Raw genomic sequence first — 22,639 nt, 5'->3', positions numbered from 1 at the left:
TAGCTAGCTCAGGATTAAGATCGAGTTAACCTAGGTTACATATTAAATGAAACAGTCAGTTTTAACAGCAAAAAGTCGTTATAAAGAAAAGTGACTATTTTCGTGGTCCAGTCTATATGCTAACTCGTTGCATAAGATGCCCCCACTATCATGTCTCAACATGAATGATTTGTGGATCACATCGTTTGTAGCATCTTACAACTTCTTATAACAACTACTGAGTGGGCCGCATCCAATAGTGTTACCAGGATGAGGTACCCAATTTCATCCATATACTTATTAGACCATTTAGGTTATATACTGTCAACTTGATCCTGTTTATATCACTACATAAAGTTACAGCATTCAGACCATAGCCAAGGATGCGTTTATGGGATTTTTATAATAAGATGCAAAATGAACAAGTCATTCTTATTGATCAAATATAATGTTTAACACGAACTGCGATTTCTAGGACATTCCCAACAGATACATTTGCTATTAAACTGATTAAAAAGGTTAACTAATTTTTAAACATATTAGAAATATTGTGAACTTAGGTCTATGTGAATTATATTTCAAACTATATAAAAAAAATGATTTTAACCTAAGTTTGCATGCAATTCTTTATTATAGATTTTAATTTCTAATTTCATTTAATTATAAAAATTATAAAATAAATGTCATAAATTAAAATCAAACATTGCATTCAAAATCATACTTAGGAAAATTATAACAATTATAAAATTACCTAAAGTAATGACATGCTTCATGCAATTTCATTTCATTACTTAACATACATAACATTTATATACTAAAGCAATGCCATTAATCCAAATATGCTTATTATATATTATAATAATTATATTATAAATGATGCATGACAATGTTATTAATGCATGCCCTATATATTATCACATTTAAATTGTATGATACATGAGCATGCTGTAAAATTAAATCATGCAACCATATTATAACATTTATAATACTTATGATGCATGATTAAATGCATAACCTATAATGAGATTTTCTATATGGCATGAATTATGACATATAAAAAAATAAAATTAAACCATACATCAAATGCATAATTTAATGAGCAATAAATGGACTGGGATTTAACTCCTAAATAATTTAAATTAATATAACTTTTAAATTAATTTAATTAATGATAAAACTAAATTATTACAAAAAAACTGCAGCAGAACTAGACTAAAAAGGTTGAACCAACCTGCAAATCGCTGCCCTCAATGAACGACCGCCCAATTGAATCGCCTGAACTGCGCGTACGTCCATCTTGGAGTGTCGTGACTCCACAGAAAGTTACTGTCTCGCTGCAGTGTAGCGTCGCGACACTATTGTATAGTTGCCTACTATACACTGGCGAACTCCTTCATTCTACTTCAAATTGACCTCGTTTTCTCCTAGTTTTCATTGGAAAACTCAAGCAACATAGGACAAAATGAAGATAGACTATATTGCATCAAATGTGCCAAAAATACAGGGCCCTTACAAACCCAATTTGTAAAGAAAGTAGTAAATCTAAAACAACCCAATCCCCAAAAAACATTCATAGATTGCACAAACCCATACATTTATCATCAACATAAACATATTATTTGTGTTGAATCCCACCATCAATTGAATTTTAATTCCGAAATTTAAAATTTGGGAACCAAAACTTGGCTCTAATACCACATGTAGGTTTGTGAAAATCCTAGATGAAAACGAGATCGTTTCACAATTTTAATTTATACAAAATCATAAAATTCAGTAACCTAAATTGCATTCTACAAAAAAAAAAAAAAAAAAAAAGAAAATACAAGCACACTTCAAACTATAGAGAAAAGAAGAAAAGGTTTAAGAAAAACACTAACCCTTGAAGTCCAAAAAAACTTCACGAAATCATTTACAAACGATCTTTTCCTTAATCAACACCAAATCACAGTAATTCCACCGAAATAATTTGTTGGGCACCATCATAAGAGAAACCTTCGTATTCCCCTTAAGGTTAAGAATCGAAGATAGAGTTGTGGGTTTCTCTTAATATTTCAAAGAGAGAGTTAGAGATGAGAGGAATTCCTCGAGCAAAATGTTTTGTGTAACACACACATACACATATATGTTGGGATTTGTTTCCTAGTTCTCCCAGTGGTCTCGTAATTTGTAAACTTTTTGTACACACGTTGTTATTAATAAAATAAGTGTTATTTTATTTGTATTTACTCATATCCAATAAACTAAGATCCGTGGTTATTTCATGTAACTTAAGCATGTATGTGAGACATACAAGTGGATCATGCCTTAAGTAATAACCTAAATGGTCTGTAATATAAGGATAAAGGAGGAATACATTATCCTAGTGACACTACAGAAACGACCCACTTTGTAGATATTTACAAGTCTTGTAAAGTGCTACAAATGGTCTGGGACCATTCATGTGGAGACATGTGAACGGGGTGTCTTATACAAAGAGTTTGTATAAGACCGGACTACGAGATGATTAATCTCTTTATGTAACATCGTTGATAATTGAGACTTACATCTCACTAAAATGACCATGGGTGACATGACCATCATCCTGTGTGTTTTGAGAACTCTTGCCTATGAGGGCTATCCTTTGATTAGTATGAGTAAGAGTGGCCAGATTACCAACTCAATAAGCCTACCATTTTGGGATTTGTCTTATTGGGGAGCTGGGAACTCAATTACACAAGACGGAATTCACTCATTCCCTAAAGTAGGGGTACGTAGATAAATTGCTCCCTTAAGGGCTGATTTCGGGTCTTGAACATAGTGGCCACACCCTCTCTTTGGAAGAGAGGACTCGGTCATAGTAGGACTATGACTTGTTGTTCATTACAGAAATCAGTGGTACTTAAGAAGTTAGAGGTAACTATAGGGAAAAATGGTAAATTGGCCCAGCTGTACTTACGAGCGATTTGTGAAGGGTTATGGCACTGTTGATTTGTTATATGAATATAGAAATATATCTGTAGTGAGAAGAGTGCAGCTGTGGTCTTTAGTGGAGTGCCCAACAGTTAGCAGAGGGTGGATCTCGTGACTAAAGATTTTAGTCAGTTATTCACGTACTGTTGGAGCTTCAAGCTACGGATCCATGAGGTCCCCTTGGTAACTCAATGGGTTCAAGTTGAGAATCAAATTTTGGGTTAGTTTGAAGTGTTCAAATTAACAAGAGGAAATTCAATTATATGTGATATAATTGGTGTGATGTATTAGATATATTAAATGGAGGAATTAATATAAATATGATTTATATTAAGTACCTAAAATAGAAAAAGAACTATGGTTTATATGTTTCATATGATGAAATATTAAAACTATAGGTTATAAATATAATATGATAAGTTGGTTATCATATTTATTAATAAAATATTAATTATATGTTAATTAATTCTTTTTCTCTAATAACCAATTTGAGTGGGAGGTTATTGGAAGTTTTATGGTAACCGTAAGATAAAAGAAAAATTGGTTTCCAAAATTAAAAGTTGACTTCATTTGAAAATTCTCACGGAAAAGGCTATCAAGTAAAAATAGTTTTTACTAAGCGATAGCTATTGAAAGCAAACACGGTCGCTTAGAGGTCACATCAACCTCAATAGGATTGAGAAGTTGGTAAAATGCGGACTTCTAAAGAGTTTAGAAGAAAACTTATTGTTGGTATGTTAATCATGTCTTAAAGGCAAGATGACCAAACGACCTTTTATTGGAAAAGGTTATAGAGCCAAGGAAACCTTGGAGCTTATACATTCAGACCTTCGTAGTCCGATGAGTGTTATAACTCAAGGTGGGTATGAATATTTCATCTCTTTCATAGATGATTATTCAAGATACAGGTATGTATACCTAATGCAATGTAAGTGTGACACCCTTAAAAGGTTCAAGGAGTATAAGATTGAAGTTGAAAACTTGTTAGGTAAAAAGATAAAAATACTATGATCTGATCATGGTGGAGAGTATATGGACCTCGAATTCCAGAACTATATGATAGAATATGGAATCATGTCCCAACTCTCGACTCTAGGTACACCTTAGCAGAATGATGTATCAGAAAAGAAGAAACAGAACCCTGTTAGACATGGTTTAGTCTATGATGAGTTATGCTCATCTTCCAGACTCGTTTTGGGGATTTGCAGTGGAGACTGCATGTTATATTTTGAACAACGTTCCCTCAGAAAGTATTTCTGAAACACCTTGTAAGCTGTGGAGAGGCCGTAAAGGTAGTTTATGCCACTTCAGGATTTGGAGATGTCCGGCTCACGTGCTTGTGGCTAACCCTAAAAAGTTGGAACCGCGTTCGAAAGTTTGCCTCTTTGTAGGCTACCCCAAAGAAATGAGGGGTGGATACTTCTATGATCTGAGTGAGAATAAGGTGTTTGTGCTGTCTCTTATACACATCTAGATGTGTATAAGAGACAGGCGTAATTGACATCTAATTTTTCGTCATCAGATACTTCTATGATCTGAGTGAGAATAAGGTGTTTGTGTCGACAAATGCTATCTTCTTGGAAGAAGACCACATCAGGGATCATACGCCACGAAGCAAGCTTTTTTTACATGAAATTTCTAATGAGACTACTAAGAGTTCAACAAAAGTTGTTGAACAAACTGATAGATCAACAAGAGTTATTGATGTCAGTGCATCTAGTCAACAATCTCAAGAGTTGAGACTACCTCGATGTATTGAGAGGTTTACGAACCCACCGAAATGCTACATGGGTTTGACTGAAGCCCAAAACATCATGTCTGATGATAGAGTTGAGGATCCATTGTCTTATAAGCAAGCAATGGAGGATGTTCACAAAGATGAGTGGATTAAAGCCATGAATAAGGAAATAGAGTCTATGTACTTCAATTCTGTCTGGGAACTTGTAGATCAGCCTAATGGGGTAAAACCTATAGGGTGTAAGTGGATCTATAAGAGAAGACGAGGTGTAGATGGAAAGGTGCAGACCTTTAAGACTAGACTCAAGGCAAAGGGTTATACCTAGATCGAGGGAGTGGACTATGAGGAAACTTTCTCACATGTTGTCATGTTGAAGTCTATCAAGATACTCCTGTCCATAGTCACATTTTATGATTATGAGATATGGAAAATGGACATTAAGACTACCTTTCTTAATGGTAATATTGAGAAGACCATCTACATGGCTCAACCAGAGGGGTTCATTGTTTCAGATCAAGAGCAAAGAGTTTGCAAGCTTAATAGGTCCATTTATCGGCTGAAACAAGCGTCTAGATCGTGGAACATTAGATTTGATAGTGTGATCAAATCATTTGACTTTGATCAAAATGTCGATGAGCCTTATGTTTACAAGAAAATCACGAACAACTCAGTAGCTTTCTTGGTACTGTATGTGGATGATATCCTACTCATTGGGAATGATGTAGGTTTTCTGGCTGACATTAAATCGTGGCTAGCCACCCAATTCCAAATGAAAGATCTAGGAGAGGTGCAATATGTTCTAGGGATCCAGATCATTCGAGATCGTACACACAAGAGGTTGGTCTTGTCTCAGGCATCGAACATTGACAAGATATTGATCAGGTACTTGATGCAGCATTCCAAGAGGGGTTTATTACCCTTCAGGCATGGAATTGTTTTGTCTAAGGAACAGTGTCCTAAGACACCTCAAGAAGTTGAGGAAATGAGATGGATTCCCTATGCTTCGGCTGTTGGAAACCTTATGTATGCAATGTTATGTACTAGATCTAACATTTACTATGCAGTAGGGATTATCAGTTATTATCAGTTCAATCTAGGATTAGATCACTAGACGGTGGTCTAAACGATTCTCAAGTATCTTCGAAGAACGAGACTATATGCTCGTGTATGGAGATAAGGATTTGATCCTTACAGGATACATAGATTCTAACTTTCAGATTGATAGAGATTCTCAAAAATCAACATCAGGGTTAGTGTTCACTCTGAATAGAGGGGCTGTAGTTTGGCGAAGCATCAAGCAAGGATGCATCATGGACTCCACTATAGAAGTCGAATACGTAGCCACTTGTGAAGCTGCTAAAGCTGTCTCTTATACACATCTAGATGTGTATAAGAGACAGGTTCAAGGGTCATCTGGAGAGTCTGGGTCTACAGGACATGCGGCACTTTGTCTAGCGCAAGTGGGAGATGATACTGGGGTATATAGTATGCCCTAGTTTATTGTATATTGTACTATTTTCATGTATTGTACATTAGTCTCCTGAGCCATTAGGACAAATGGAAGATTGTTGGGATTGGTGTCCTAATTCTCTCAGTGGTCTTGTAGTTTGTAAACTTTTTGTACATACATTGTTATTAATAAAATAAGTGTTATTTTATTTGCATTTACTCATATCCAATAAACTAAGATCCATGATTATTTCATGTAACTTAAGCATGTATGTGAGACATATAAGTGGATCATGCCTTAATTCTGAAAATTTAAAATTTGGGAACCAAAACTTGGCTCTGATACCACATGTAGGTTTGTGAAAATCCTAGATGAAAACGAGATAATAAAATTCAGTAACCTAAATATGCATTCTACAAAAGAAAAAAAAATTGCAGCATACTTCAAACTTTAAAGAAGAAGAGAAAAGGTTTAAGAAAAATGCTAACCCTTGAAGTCCAAAAAACTTCACAAAATCATCTACAAACAGTCACGATCTCTTCCTGAATCAACACCAAATCACAGCAATTCCACTGAATAATTTGTTGGGCACCATCATAAGAGAAACCTTTGTATTCCCTTTAAGGTTGAGAATTGAAGACAGAGTTGTGGGTTTCCTTTAATGTTTTAGGGAGAGAGTTAGAGATGAGAGGAATTGCTCGAGCAAAATGGTTTGTGTAACACACACACATACACACCCACGCACATGTTGAGATTGGTGTCCTAGATCTCCCAGTTGTCTCGTAGTTTGTAAACTTTTTGTACACACATTATTATTAATAAAATAAATGTTATTTTATTTGCATTTACTCATATCCAATAAACTAAGATCTGTGGTTATTTCATGTAACTTAAGCATGTATGTGAGACATACAAGTGGATCATGCCTTAAGTAATAACCTAAATGGTCTGTAGTATAAGGATAAATGAGGGATACCTTATCCTAGTGACACTACGAATATGGACCGCTTTGTAAATATTTACAAGTGTTGTAAAGTGCAACAAATGGTCTGATCCTGACCATTCATGTGGACATGTGAGCGGAGGTGTCCTATACAAAGATTTTGTATAAGATCGGACCACAAGATGATTAGTCTCTTTATATAACATCGTTGATAATTGAGACTTACATCTCACTAAAATGACCATACGTGATATGACCTTAATTCTGAGTGTTTTGGGAACTCTTGCCTATGAGGGCGGTTCTTTGATTAGTATGGATGAGAGTGACCAAATTGCCAACTCAACAAGCTTACCTTTTTAGGGTTTGGTCTAATTGGGGAGTTGGGAACTAAGTTACACAAGATGGAATTCACTCCTTCCCTGAAGCAAGGGTAAGTAGATAAATTGCTCCCTTAAGGGCTGATTTCGGGTTTTGAACATAGTAGCCACACCCTCTCTTTGGAAAAGAGGAATCAGTCATAGTAGGACTATAACTTATTGTTCATTAGAGGAATCAGTGGTACTTAAGGAGTTAGATGTAACTACAGGGGCAAAACGGTAAACTGGCCCACCTGTACTTACGAGCGATTTGTGAAAGGTTATCGCACTGTTGATTTATTAGATGGACACAGAAATATATATGTAGTGAGAAGAGTGCAGTTGTCGGTCTTTAGTGGAGTGCCCGACAGTTAACGGATGGTAGATCTCGTGACTAAAGAGTTTAATCAGTTATTCATGTACTGTTGGAGTTTCAAGCTACAAGTCCATGAGGTCCCCTTAGTAGCTCAACGGGTTCACGTTGAGAATCAAATTTTAGGTTAGTTTGAAGTGTTCAAATTAACAAGAGAAAATTCAATTATATGTGATATAATGGTGTGATGTATTAGATACATTAAATGGAGAAATTAATATAAATATGATTTATATTAAGTACCATAAAATAGAAAATGAACTATGGTTTCTATGTTTCATATGATGAAATATTAAAACTATAGGTTATAAATATAATATGATAAGTTGGTTATCATAGTTATTTATAATATATTAATTATATGATAATTAATTCTTTTTCTCTAATAAGCGATTTGAGTGGGAGGTTATTGGAAGTTTTATGGTAACCGTGAGATAAAAGGAAAATTGTTTTTCAAAATTATAAGATGATTTCATTCGAAAATTCTCACAGAAAAAGACTATCAAGTGAAAATAGTTTTTATTAAACGTTAGCCGTTGAAAGCATACACGTCGCTTAGAGTTGACTATATGATGGTTACTCGTTGATCGTTGCTCCACGATCAAGTAGCCTAGTCTATGCGATAGGCTTCATTTACTAAACGATCGAGTACATCATCTTTGTGGTAGACGGTGTTCATATCTCCCACTTAATCGATCGTCTACTCGATCGAATACCTCCTATCTTCCTCAAGCCAAGATCATACAGAGCCCACAACTTCTGGATTCTAATACCGAGAATACCAAGGTAACACTTGTGGTGGTGTTCTACATCTGCTCATGAATTGAGTTGGGCTTGATTAGGTTTGAGGAGCATTCAGGTGGCTGTGTTCATGTTTCGTGCTGTTGGCTATTCCGATCGTTGTGTTCGAGTGCATTGTTGGACGCATAGGAGACTAATCAAGGGATACTTAAAGAATGATTCTTCAAAGGTACGCATACCCTATTCCTTGAATCTTATGATAGCATGCTGTAATCTCTGTTTATGCATAATCTATTAGTTTCCGGTTTAACTGTAATTGGTTGTGTTCAATCTGAATGGAATTTGGAACGATTCACTTTCGCTGCTCATGGAGACCCTCTGTATAGATTTCCTTCAATATATATATCATAACTACTTTATTATATATATAACATATATCAAACTATATGTCATATCTAATATAACATATAACCTATAGTTTATATTACATCAAATATAATATAACCTATGGTTTGAAAATCTCTCAATATCTTATGGTATCTAATGTGAATCAAATTCATATTAAATTTAATTATATGAATTCAATTCATATAATTAATATTTGAATCATATTCAAATATTTATTTCATCTCAAAGAAACTTTATATTATAATGTATCATATACATTAGATTAATTATATCACATATAATTAATTTAAATTAATTATATCATATATAATTAATTCCCTCAGTTAATTTGAACATTTCAAATTAATCCAAAATTAATTTGATTCTCAATCATCCCAATTGAGTTACAGAGGGGACCTTATGGACCTATAGATTAAAGCTCCAATGGTACTTGTGTAATTAATTAAACTACTTTAATTAAATTACTGAACATCCATTAACCGTTGATCACTTCATTAAAGAATGACAATTGCACTCTTCGCACTACAAATATATTTTTGTGTCCATTAGATATAACCAGTTAACAGTGGGATGGCCCTTCACAAATTGTTCGTAAGTACAGTTGGGCCAAAATTACCATTTTATCCCTGTAGTTACATTTAACTCCTGAAGTACCACTGATCCCTCTAATAAACAATAAGTCATAGTCCAACTATGACCAAACCCCTCTTGGTCCAAGAGAGGGTGTAGCACCACATTGTTCAAGACTCGGAATCTGCCATTAAGGGAACCATTTATCTAATTACCCTAACAATAGGGCATGAGTGAATTCAATCTTGTGTAGTTGTGTTCTCAGCTCCCCAATCAGAATCCCCAAAATAGTAGGTATATTGAGTCGGCGAAATGGTCACTCTCACCCATGTAGATCAAAGAACTGCTTTCATAGGTAGGAGTTCACAAATCACTCAGAATTCAGGTCACGTCACCTATGGTCATCCTGGTAAAATGTAAGTCTCTACTATTAATGGTGTTATATAATGAGACTATTCATTTTGTGGTCCAATCTTATACAAACTTTTTTGTATAGAACACCCATGCTCACATTCCTCTACATGAATGATTAAGATCAGATCATTTCTAGAACTTTACAAAAATTGTAACATCTACAAAGCGGGTCGTATTCGTAGTGTCACAAGGATAAGATACCCAGCCTTATCTATCTACTACAGACCGTTGAGGTTATCACTTAAACAAAATCCCCCTGTGTCTCTATATATGTTTATGTTGAGTTTTATGTCCTAAAACTTGTGGTATGTAAACAATTGAGCTTATTCTAAAAATTCAATAAAAGTGTTATTGAATAGATCTATTACTTGAATAGAAATCCAATAAACCTAAAAGCCCCTTGACTATTGGATGAGTACTTGAACTTTATGTGGAGACATAAAGGTGGATCAGGTTTGAGTAAATAATCAAAATGATCTATAGTACATGGATAAGGTTGGGTACCTTATTCTGGTAACACTATTGGATGCGGCCTACTCTGTAGTTGTTACAATGAGTTGTAAAGTGCTACAAACGAAGTAATCCTAATTCGTTCATATTGGACATGAGGAGTAAGGGTGTTCTTGTGCAAAAGAGTTTGTACAAGATTGGACCACAAAATGAGTCACTCTTACTTTATAACACTATTTACTGTTTAAGACTGACTATTTCAAAGCGATGACCTAGGTAACTTGACCTTAATCCTGAGCTAACTATGAACTCTTGTTTATCTGGGATTGCCTTTAGATTTTCATAGGTGAGGATTGGTTCAACAGTGCCGGCTCAATATGACTGCCATTTCAGGGGTAAAACTGGATAGATAGCTGGGGACATAGGGTGCAAGAGGGAATTCACTCTTACCCGCTTCAGAGATAGTAGAGAGGTTGTTCCCTTAAATGTTGATTTTGGGGCTTGAATAAGGGATCCCGCCCTCTTATTTGGTATGAGAGGGACTCAGTTTTGTGATTGGATCACAAAATAATTGTTCATTAGGGGATCAGTGGGGACTTAAGGAATAAGAGGTAATTTCGGGGGTAAAACAGAGATTTGACCGAGTCGTTATTACGAACAACATATGAAGGGTTAACTTATAATCATGGTTATATCGAGTGGATATAATATATCTACAGTGAGGGGACTTCAACTATGGGCTTTAATGGAGTGACCCATTAGTTAACGAATGGGGGTTACATCGGTCTAATGAGTTTAGCCGATTAATCTCGGATCATTGGAGCCCATGATCTGTAGGTCCATGAGGTCCCCCTACTAGCTCAGAAATGGATTAGCTTTAGAGTAGCGTGGTAAGTTAATTTGAAACATTCAAATTAGAATAAAACTGAATTGGAGAAAATATATTTAAATATGATTTAAATATATGAAGATGAATTTGTGTAAAAATTAATTTAATATTAGACATTAAATTAATTAGAATTATTTAAATTGTTTAAATAATNAAATTAATTTATGAAATTAATTTTTTAAATTAATAAATTTTGATTTTAGAAATAAAATATGATTTTAAAATCAATTTTGGATTTTTGAAAAATGAAAAAAATTATACAAAACTTGAAAAATGGGGTTTTCAAGTCATCTTCAAAGTTGCTTACAAAGAACCCACCACCTCTTCTTTGGTTTACTCTAAGCATGAGTTGCATCCCATGCAACACATCTTTTTGCATGATAGTCTGCAATATATTGAAGAGATTGGAGTGAAGAAATGAGGATGAACCGATTTTTTTTTTTGCTGAAAAATTCGGATGAAGAAGGTGTTCTTCAATGGGTTGGTTCAGTGAGCTTTCTCCATATTCCCTTTGATTTCAGTTTATTTTGAGTCCCACAACTCAATCTAGAGCACCAAGAGAATAGTAGGGAAGATCTTGTGGTGGGCTACACAAGGATTTGAAAGATTTTGCAGCTGAAAATGGAGATTTCATTGGTTCGGCCAAAGTATGTTCTTGAAATCCATTAAACTCTATTTTTAGCATGTTTCTTTTCAACCAAAATAAATGAATTAGAATGCTTATGGATCATGTTCCCTTCCGCTATGTGTTGGTGTTGATCCAACAATTGGTATCAGAGAATCTTATAAGCATTCAGTTCGGATTAATTCTGATTTGGTGGGGGTTTTGTATGAAAATATGAAATTGCTGTAATGATATGGTTTTTTTAGTTTTGGCCTTTAATTTCTCTTTGATTTCCCATTTAAACTTGTAATTGGATCTTATTTGATGAGCTTTAATGTCTTTCTAAGAGTCTGTAATTTATTTGGAGTCATTAGAGTTGAAATTAAGCTGTAATTCGAAGAAACAAGCAAATAGGCCGAATTGCAGATTCCAGACGATCAGCCTCTGTTCATATCGTCGTTGAGCTTCAGTAGCTAAACGATCGTTTAGCTTCAGCGTTAGACGATATAAAGGAAAAGCTAAACGATCGTATAGCTTCGTGTGTTAATCGTTTAGGTGTTGTGCGCTAGACGATCGTCTACCTTGGGAGCTAAACGATGTGTTGTATTGCTATACAATGGCACTACACGATCGTGTAGCTTCAAGTGGGAGCTAAGCGATGCAGTGAAGAGCTATGTGATGGCGCTGAGCGATCATTTACACGATTGTTTACCTTTGATCGGGAGCTAAGCGATGCAACGAAGAGCTATACAATGGCATTGAGCGATCGCTTACACGATCGTTTACCTTTGTTCGGGAGGTAAGCGATGCGGCGAAGAGCTATGCGATGGTGCTAAGTGATCGTTTACTTATAAGCAGCAGCTGAGCGATGCATCGATTGCTATGCGATAGCACTAGGTGATCACTTACCTTGGGCGTGCGCTAAACAATCAAGACGCAATGGTGAACGATGGAGCTATGCGATAGTGTTTGACACTAAGCGATCGTGTAGCTTCCTCCGGCGGTAGACGATGACACTATACAATAGAAGGAAAACACTATACGATCGTGTAGCTTTGTTAAATGATAGGCATTGGTTGCGAAATGAGCAAGCAAACACTAAACAATCAAGCCAAAAGCATGACGATGGTCGTCAATGCTAAACGATCTAACTTAGCGAGATTTTGAGCGAAAGCAAGATCAGCCAGTTTCGCCGGTTCTCTTGAGGTTTGGTTCGGTCCAGCTTCAAATGGTTTATGGTTAGTCCGGTTTAGTCTCTGTTGGTCCGGTTCAGATGATTCGGGTCCGGTTCAAGCGGTTCGAGCGGTGTTGAAGCTGTTTTTTTTGTAATAGTTAGGCTTTTGCTTGCTTGTTTTTTGCAAAACTAAAACCATATCAGTACGTGTTTAATTATTTATGCATTGGATGTATGTTATAATTAAATAAATCTTGTATGTGCATATAGTATGCCATTTAGATTTAAAATCCCACCATAGGAAGCATGCACATGCATTGAAAGTATGTTATAATTTTTATAATATTTAGTGTGCATGTTAGGGTTTCTTGTATTTAATATAAGTGTTATATTAGATATTGAATGTCTGTATGTTGTGGATGTTTAGCATGTCCAAAGTTTTATAAGCTGATATAAAATTGGATTAGACAATTAAAATCCATAACGAAGAACAACTGCATGCTCACGTAGGTTAACCACTTGTTTTAATTAGTTAAAATCGATCGTTAAACTTGTAAAACTAGGGTTACAAACTCAACCGGTATATAATCCTGTCAAAGGTTGGGGGTATTTACGTTGACGGTCTACGGAACACCTCCTACCTCGGGATTATGTCCGAATAATTGAGCGTTGGTAATCAGTTTTATGAGTATCCGTGAGCAATGTGAGGTAATAAAAGTGTTTATCACCTAGACATCATAGGTTTAAGTCCATTTATAAGAGTTATACATGGATAAACCACATAGACTTAGGGTTATTTTTAATTAGTCGGAAAATAACCTAAGTATGTAGTTACTCAAACATTAGAACTCTTCAGTGATAGTGAATAACTTCTATATGATAGAGTTATTAGAAAACTTCAGCGGGAGATTAATAACATGCGCGATATCTTATTCTTAGCTCTCGCATCCCTAAGAGTTCACAGTCTGGATTTAAGCGGTACTTCGTGTCACCCTGGAAGTGACCTCCCTACGGAGAGTATTTTTTAGCTTAAATTTAGATTTTGGTGAATAAGGGGAAGTTGTTCGAACAGAAATCAAGTGTATGATTTCAACTGCCACGTCTCCACATACACACCGTGAGATTCATATGAAGCTTCGTGTCACCCTGGAAGTGACCTCCCTACGGAGAGCGGATGCATGCATCAATACCAAAGTGAATAGAGGAAGTAGTTCATAGCAAGTGGGTGAAGGAAATGTGTCAACATATCCTACGGTCTCCTCCATTAGTCTGAACCGTGAGATTCTTATGTTGCGCTTGCTGGTTAGCTTTAAGCGGCCCTTTGCTAGTCGTTTAACGACGGCTATCTCTACGGAGGGTTGTAACATAGGATTCGAAACAACGTAGGCTTCAGTAAAATGAATAGGGTTTTATAGTTCCGTCTTGGGTATTGTTTTCCATTTCAGAGTGATACTCATACCGTTCTATAAGATTCGAAAATGGCGGGTCTACACTTACAAAATTATTAAGTGTTAATAATGTCTGACCAAAAGCAGTATCTAAATGACTATCAGAATATAAGTTATTCTGGAGGTAGTATTTACTCAAGTATGTCTTGATATAGTATCATTGCAAAAGAATAATCTTGGGTAAATTAGTAAAATTGCTAAAACTTGATTGGATATTTAATTTCAGAATGAAAAGTTCATTAGTACAAGTGTTGGCAATAGATAAATTTATTGGGGATAATTATGTGAATTAGAAATCAAATTTGAACATGATACTTGTGATAGACAATTTATGGTTTGTCTTAACTGAGGACTGTCCTCCCATTCCTAGCTCTAACATAAATCGAAATGTTCGGGATATATATGACAGATGGGTCAAGGCTAATGATATAGCCCGTGCTTATATCCTCGCCAGCTTGTCTGATGTGTTGACAAAAGAAGCATGAGGATATGAGTACTGCTAAAGAGATTATGGAATCTCTGCGAGGGATGCCATTAAGTACATTTACAACAGTCGCATCAAAGTGGGAACCAATGTTTATGAACATATCCTGGACATGATGATCCACTTTCATATGGCAAAAGTAAACGGTGTTGTCATGAACGAGAGAAGTCAAGTTGGTTTTATTCTAGAATCTCTTCTAAAGAGTATTCTACAATTTTGAATGCATTAATGAATAAAATTGGACTACTCTACTGAATGAGCTACAGGCTTACCAGACAATGTTGAGAATAAATGGTCTGGTGCTAGAAGTAAATGTTACTATTACCAAGAAGAGAGGAATGTCCTCCAAGCCTGAAGTTTCTTCTTCTTCAAAGAGTAAGAATATTCTTGTGAAGAAAGGCAAAGGGAAAGGGAAGAAGAAGCCTACTGGATTAAAAGGCAAAGATAGCGCTGCAAAGGGAAATTTTTCCACTGCAACGATAAAGAGCACTAGAGGAGACACTGCCCTCAATATCTTGTCGAGAAGAGAGCAGAGAAAAGGTAACCAGGCTAACTTGACCCTGGGACCATTTGCTCAGCTCATCCAGTGGGAGAAGTTGCTACTTGTTTTTAACTGTTAAAACTTGTATAGAACAAATTGTATATACTTTTTGGATAAATAAAATGTTCATTTTCAAAAAATTATGTTTGTTCTAGTAACCTCTGTTGAGAATCAAATTGTTAAAAGCCATTTGTAGATATTCAGATATCTAACTGGCTAGTTCAAAGTATAAAAAGTTTAAAGATTTCTAGATCGACTGTTAACAAAGAGTTATTGAGACAGGTCAGATGCATCTTGCTCAAAGAGTTAAGAGTACCTCAATGTAGTGGGAGGAAAGTGTGCTTCCTGGCCATTATTGAGATTAAGATGCAATCCCCTTATAGTTTTATCAAAATTCTATTGTATACTAAAATGTTTACAATAATCATCTCAGCTAAAGTGTTTGAGAATTACCTAGTAGGACTAGGAATACCAGATAACCTAGGGCAAGTGGGAGAAATATCGGGTATAGAGATACCGAATGGTAAAAGATGGGTATGGGATACCCTAATTTATTGTATTTCTCTATAAAACTCAGAAACTTAGTCTTATACATCAAATGTATAAGTTACCACTGGAGTTTTAGTCCAAATGGGAGTTTGTTGGGTTTTATATCCTAAAACTCGTGGTATGTAAACAATGGAGCTTATTCTGAAAATTCAATAAAGGTGTAATTAAATAGATCTATTACTTGAATAGAAATCCAATAAACCTAAAAGTCCCTTGACTATTGGATGAGTACTTGAACTTTATGTGGAGACATAAAGGTGGATCAGGTTCAAGTAAATAGTCAAAATAATCTATAGTACATGGATAAGGTTGGGTACCTTATTCTGGTGACACTATTGGATACGGCCTGCTCTATAGTTGTTACAAGGAGTTGTAAAGTGCTACAAACGAAGTGATCCTAATTCGATCTTAGAACTTGTACATTCGAACATTTGTGGTCCCATGAATGTTAAGGTAAGAGAATGGTTTGAATATTCCATCACATTCACTAATGATTATTCAAGGTTTGGGTATAATTACTTAATGCAACATAAGTCTGAAGCCCTTAGAAAACTAAAGGAGTATAAGGCTGAAGTTGAAAATGCATTAGGTAAGACAATTAAAATACTTCTATCTAATCAAGGTGGAGAGTATATGGATTGAAATTCCAAAACTATTTGATAGAACATGAAATTGTATCCCAACTCCCAACACCTTGTACACCTCGGCAGAATGGTGTATCAGAAAGGAGAAATTGAATCTTGTTGGACAGGGTTCGATCTATGATGAGTTTCTCTCCCTTACCTGACTCGTTTTAGGGTTATGCAGTAAATATTGCAACCTACATTTTGAATTAAGTTCCATACAAGAGTCTTTCTAAAACACCTTTGGAGTTATGGAATGGCCGTAAAGGTAGTTTACACCATTTATGGATTTGAGATTGCCTAACACATATGCTTGAGGCTAATCCTAAGAAATTGGAACCTCATTCAAAATTATGCCTATTTATAGGCTATCCTAAAGGAACAAGATGCGATTACTTCTACGATCCTACAGAAAATAAAGTGTTTGTGTCGATAATGCTACATTTTTAGAAGAGGACCACATTAAGGAGCACAACCATCCAATAATGTAGTATTAAATGTGCGTGCCAGCAAAACTACTGAACCTTCAACAAAAGTTGTTGAAGAGCCAAGTACATCAATAAAAATTATTGATGTTGGTTCATCTAGTAGGTCACATCCACCTCAACCGTTGGGGGAGCCTCGACGTAGCAAGAAGGTTACAAACCTGCCTATTCTTATATGGGTTTAATAAAAACCCTAGCCGCCATATCTAATGGTGATGTTGAGGATCTATTGTCCTATAAAAAGGCAACGGATGATGTAGACAAAGATGAATGGATCAAAGCTATGGATCTCGAAATGGAGTCTATATACTTCAGTTCGGTCTGGATCTTGTAGATCAACCCGATGGGGTAAAACCTATAGGTTGTAAATGGATCTGCAAGAGAAAAAGGGGTGCAGATGGTAAGGTGCAAACCTTTAAAGGTAAATTAGTGGCAAAGGGTTATATCCAAGTTGAGGGAGTTGACTATGAGGAGACTTTCTCGCTTGTTGCCATGTTAAAGTCTGTCTGGATACTCCTGTCTATTTCTACATGTTATGACTATGAGATTTGGCAAATGGATGTAAAGATTGCCTTTCTGAATGGCAATCTTAAAGAGACCATCTATATGCGGCAACCAACTGGATTCATAACCTAAAGTCAAGAGTAAAAGGTTTGCAAACTTAAATCAGTCCATTTATGGACTGAAACAAGCTTCTTGATCTTGGAATATAAGGTTTTATATTACGATTAAATCTTATAGCTTTGATCAAAATGCGGATGAGCCTTTTGTTTACAAAAAAAATCATCAACAGTTTAGTAGCTTTCTTAGTATTGTACGTAGATGATATTCTACTCATTAGAAGTAATGTAGGTCTATTGATTGACATAAAATAATGGCTGACGACCCAATTTTAAATGAAATATTTGGGAGAGGCACAGTTTGATCTAGGTATTCAGATCTTTAGAGATCAAAAGAATAAATCACTGGTCTTATCCCAGGCATCATACATTGACAAGATGCTTGTCAAGTATTTGGTGCAAAACTCCAAGAGAGGTTTGCTCCTTTTTAGGCATAAAGTTGCTTTGTCCAAGGAATAGTGTCCTAAGACACCTCAAGAAGTTGAGGAGATGAGACGGATCCCCTATGCAATGATGTATTCGATGTTATATACTAGACCTGATATCTGCTATGCAGTAGGGATAGTCAGTAGATATCAATCTAATCTAGGATTAGATCACTAGAATGCCGTTAAAACCATCCTCAAGTATCTTAGGAGAACGGGGGACTATATCCTCATGTATGGGTCTAAAGATTTGATCCTTATAGAATACACTACATCTGATTTTTAAACTGATAAGGATTCTTGGAAATTCACTTCAGGATCAGTGTTTACTCATAATGGAAGAGTTGTTGTCTATAGAAGCACCAAGCAAAGGTTCATTTCTAACTCAATCATTGAGGCAGAATATGTAGCAGCATGTGAAGCTGCCAAGGAGGTTGTCTAGCTTGGGAAATTCTTGACTGATCTAGAAGTAGTTCTAAACATGTCAAAGCCTATTACCCTTTATTCTGATAGTAGTGGTAGGGTGACCAATTCTAGGGAGCCTAGAAGTCACAAGCGTGAGAAGAACATTAAGTACAACTATCATCTGATACGGGAGATTATGCATTGAGGGAACATGATCGACACGTAGATAGATTTGGCGCACAACGTTGCTAATCCATTTACAAAGGCCCTAACGGCTAAGATGTTTGAGGGTCACCAAGAGAGTTTGGGTCTACGAGACAGGCCGCATCTAGTCTAAGGCAAGTGCAAGATTTTGACTGGGTCGTATTATATGCCCTAGTTTCTTTTTTTTTTTTTTTTTATGTGTGTGTACTGTTATAATAGTTTAACTTTTATAATGTACACTCTACTAGCTTTAGGACAAATGAGAGATTGTTAGGGTTGATGCCCTAGATTTCGTGGGTCTTGTAGTATGTAATTGTACTGTTTAAACAATTTACTTATCTAATAAAATAAGTGGTATTTTATTTGACATTTATTAGCATTAACCCACAAAACCAATAAACTAAGATCCAAGGTCATCTTTTGTAACTTAAACATATATATGGAGACATACAGATGGATCATGTTTAAGTGGTACCCTAAATGATTTGTAGTAGATGGAAAACGGTCCACTTTGTAGTTGTTACAATATTTGTAAAGTGCTACAAATGATCTGATTCTGATCATTCATGTGGAGACATGTGAGTAGGGTGTTCTATAGAAAGAGTTTGTATAAGACTGGACCATGAAATGAATAGTCTCTATATAACACTATTGATATAAGAGACTTACATTTCACCAGAACGACTATAGGGGACTTGACCTGAATCGTGAGTGAATGGTGAACTCCTGCCTATGAAGGTGGTTCTTTAATCTACATGAATGAGAGTGGCCAGTTTTACCGACTGAATATGCCTACTGTTGGAGTAAAGAATATGCAAGCGAAATCAATTTGGATCCAAAGCACTCTTATTATATTAGTTTTTAGGATTAAACATGCTTGTTTAAAACTGTAAAACATAGTTTGTGAAGCAAACCTTGATGCTCAAAATTGAACCAATCCTTTGGATTTTTTTATCATGAACACTTCGTGGACCACCATTGGAGTCTTTCTCGCTATTTCTGGCCTTAGAACGGATTGTGAGATTCAAGTTCGTGATGAATTTGAAGGAAAAACAGAGTTTGAGAATGATTGGTGTTGTGTACTTTGAGAGAAAGTTTTGGCTTCACAAGCCAGCAAGAAGAACAAAATCTCATCAAACTCTCTTCTATTTAAAGAAGAAAACATGGAAAATTAAATTCATCTCAAAGTGACGCATAAATTATTAAAATTGAGTGGGATTATATGTGTTTCAAAATAGTGTAATGAAAGTGATTTTGGGCAAAATACACCAAAAACCACTTTTGAATTTTCATTAATTTTAAATAAGATTAATTCAATTAATTAATCTTAAATAAAATTAATTTCAATCTAATGTTTAAATAAAACTAATTCTAACAATTAATTTTAAATAAAATTAATAATTTATTAATTAAAAAATTTAATTAATAATATTAATTTAATAACAAATATTAAATTAATAATTAACACCAATTTTGACCATGAATCTCTATTCATGTATTTGAACTTTAAACCATTTTTAAAATTTCCAACTCTACATATTGTTTTAATTCCTAATTAAACAATAAGTCGTTAAGTATATCAAATATAATTAACGCTTACTCCCTAAATAAAATTTGAACGTTTCAAATTTTCTCAACACGTTGTTCTAAGGTTTAGTCCAATATGTGCTAGTAGAGGGACCTAATGGATCTACAGATCATGAGCTCCAACGATCCATAATTAACTGACTAAACTTTTTTACCTTGTTAACCAACAATCTTTAATTACCAGGACACTCCACTATAGCCCAGTAGTTGCACTCTCATCACTATAGATATATGTTTGTCCACTCGATATAACCATGATTAGTATGTTGATCCTTCATAGGTTGTTCATAATTACACCTGGGTCAAAATTATCATTTCACCCCTGTAATTACATCTTGTTCCTTAAGTCATATTGATCCTCTGATGAACAATCGGTTTGTGGTCCAACCATCAAATCAAGTCCCTTTCGAGCCAATGAGAGGGTGAAGCCCCTTATTCAAGACCCAGAGTCAGCACTTAAGTGAAAAACCCATCTACTGTCCCTAAAATTAGGTAGGAGCGAATTCCATCTTGCAAGACTATGTCCCTAACTATTCACTTGGTCTTACCCCTAAAATTGTAGGCTTATCGGGTCAACGAAGTTGGGCCACTCTCACCATGTAGATTAAAGGATAATCCTGAAGAAACAAGAGTTCATAGTTAGCTCAGGATTAAGATCAAGTTACCTAGGTCATCGTATTGAAATAGTCAGTCTTAAAAGTAACTGGCATTATAAAGTAAACGTGACTATTTTGCGGTTCGGTCTTATGTAAACTCATTGCATAGGATGCCTTCAGTCACATGTCTTTACATGAACGATTCAGGATCACATCGTTTGTATCAAATACAAAGTGGGTCACGTCTATAATGTCCCAGGATAAGGTACCCAACCTTATCCATATATTATAGAATGTTTTGGCTATTTACTCGAACTTGATCCACTTTTATGTCTCTATATATAGTTCAAGTATTCATGTCATAGCCAAGGGTTCTTAGTTTATTGGATTTAGGATTCTTAAATGCAATTCACATATTCAATAACATCTTTACTGAATAAACCTCAATAACAACTTTATTATAAAGCAGAATTCATATTTTGTTTACAAACCACGAGTTTTAGGACATACCCAACAAACTCCCACTTGGACTAAAAATCCAATGGGGCACTTACATATAATGTTGAGTGTGAGAAAAAAAAAACATAAATATAATAAACTAGGGCATCATATACCCATGGCTTCTCCCACTTGCCCTAGACTTACATAACTCGTAATCCTAGGTTCACTAAATGACCCTCAAACACTTTAGTCGTGAGGGCCTTACGGATAAGTAATGTTGTGCTCCGAGGCTATCTATTTGATGATCACGTCTTCTCATTGCACAATCTCCCTGGTGAGATGATATGCGCTCAATGTGCTTCCCACTCTTATGGCTTCTAGGTTCTTTAGAATTTACAACTATGCTACTGTTATCATAATATAGGGTGATAGGCAGATGTATATTTGGAACCACTTCTAAATCTATTAAGAACTTCTTAAGCCATACAATTTCCTTTACCGCTTCATATGCAGCTACATACTCAGCCTCCATGGTGGAGTCAGTAATATAACCTTGCTTTATACTCCTCCAAACTACTGCTCCTTCATTTAGAGTGAACATTGATCTCGATGTAAATTTTCTTGAATCTTTATCAGTTTGAAAATCAGAGTTAGCGTATCCTGTAAGGATCAGATCCTTAGCATATACACGAGCATATAGTCTTTCGTTCTCCTAAGATACTTGAGGATATTTTTAACAGCAGTTCAATGATCATATCTTGAATTGGACTGATACCTACTGACTATTCCCATTGCATAGGACATGTCAGGTTGTGTACATAACATGACATACAGCAAACTGTCAACTCCTGATGCATAGGGAGTACGTCTCATATCCTCAACATCTTGAGGTGTCTTAGGACACTATTCTTTCTACAGATGAACTTTATGCCTGAAAGGTAACAAACCCTTCTTGGAATTCCACATCTTATATCTAGATAACATCTTATCTATATACAATGCTTGAGATAAGGCTATCGTTCTATTCTAGCAATTCCAAATGATTTGAAGTCCAAGAACATATTGATCCTCACCCAAATATTTCATTTGGAATTGGGTTGCTAGCCATTGCTTAACGTCAGTCGGGAATCCTACATCATTCCCAATAAGTAGAATGTTAGGAAGGCTACAGTGGATTTAACAATCTTCTTATA

This window comes from Benincasa hispida, chromosome 10, assembly GCF_009727055.1.
Source record: "Benincasa hispida cultivar B227 chromosome 10, ASM972705v1, whole genome shotgun sequence".
Classification (NCBI taxonomy): Eukaryota; Viridiplantae; Streptophyta; class Magnoliopsida; order Cucurbitales; family Cucurbitaceae; genus Benincasa; species Benincasa hispida.
Note: the sequence above shows the minus strand (reverse complement) of the source record.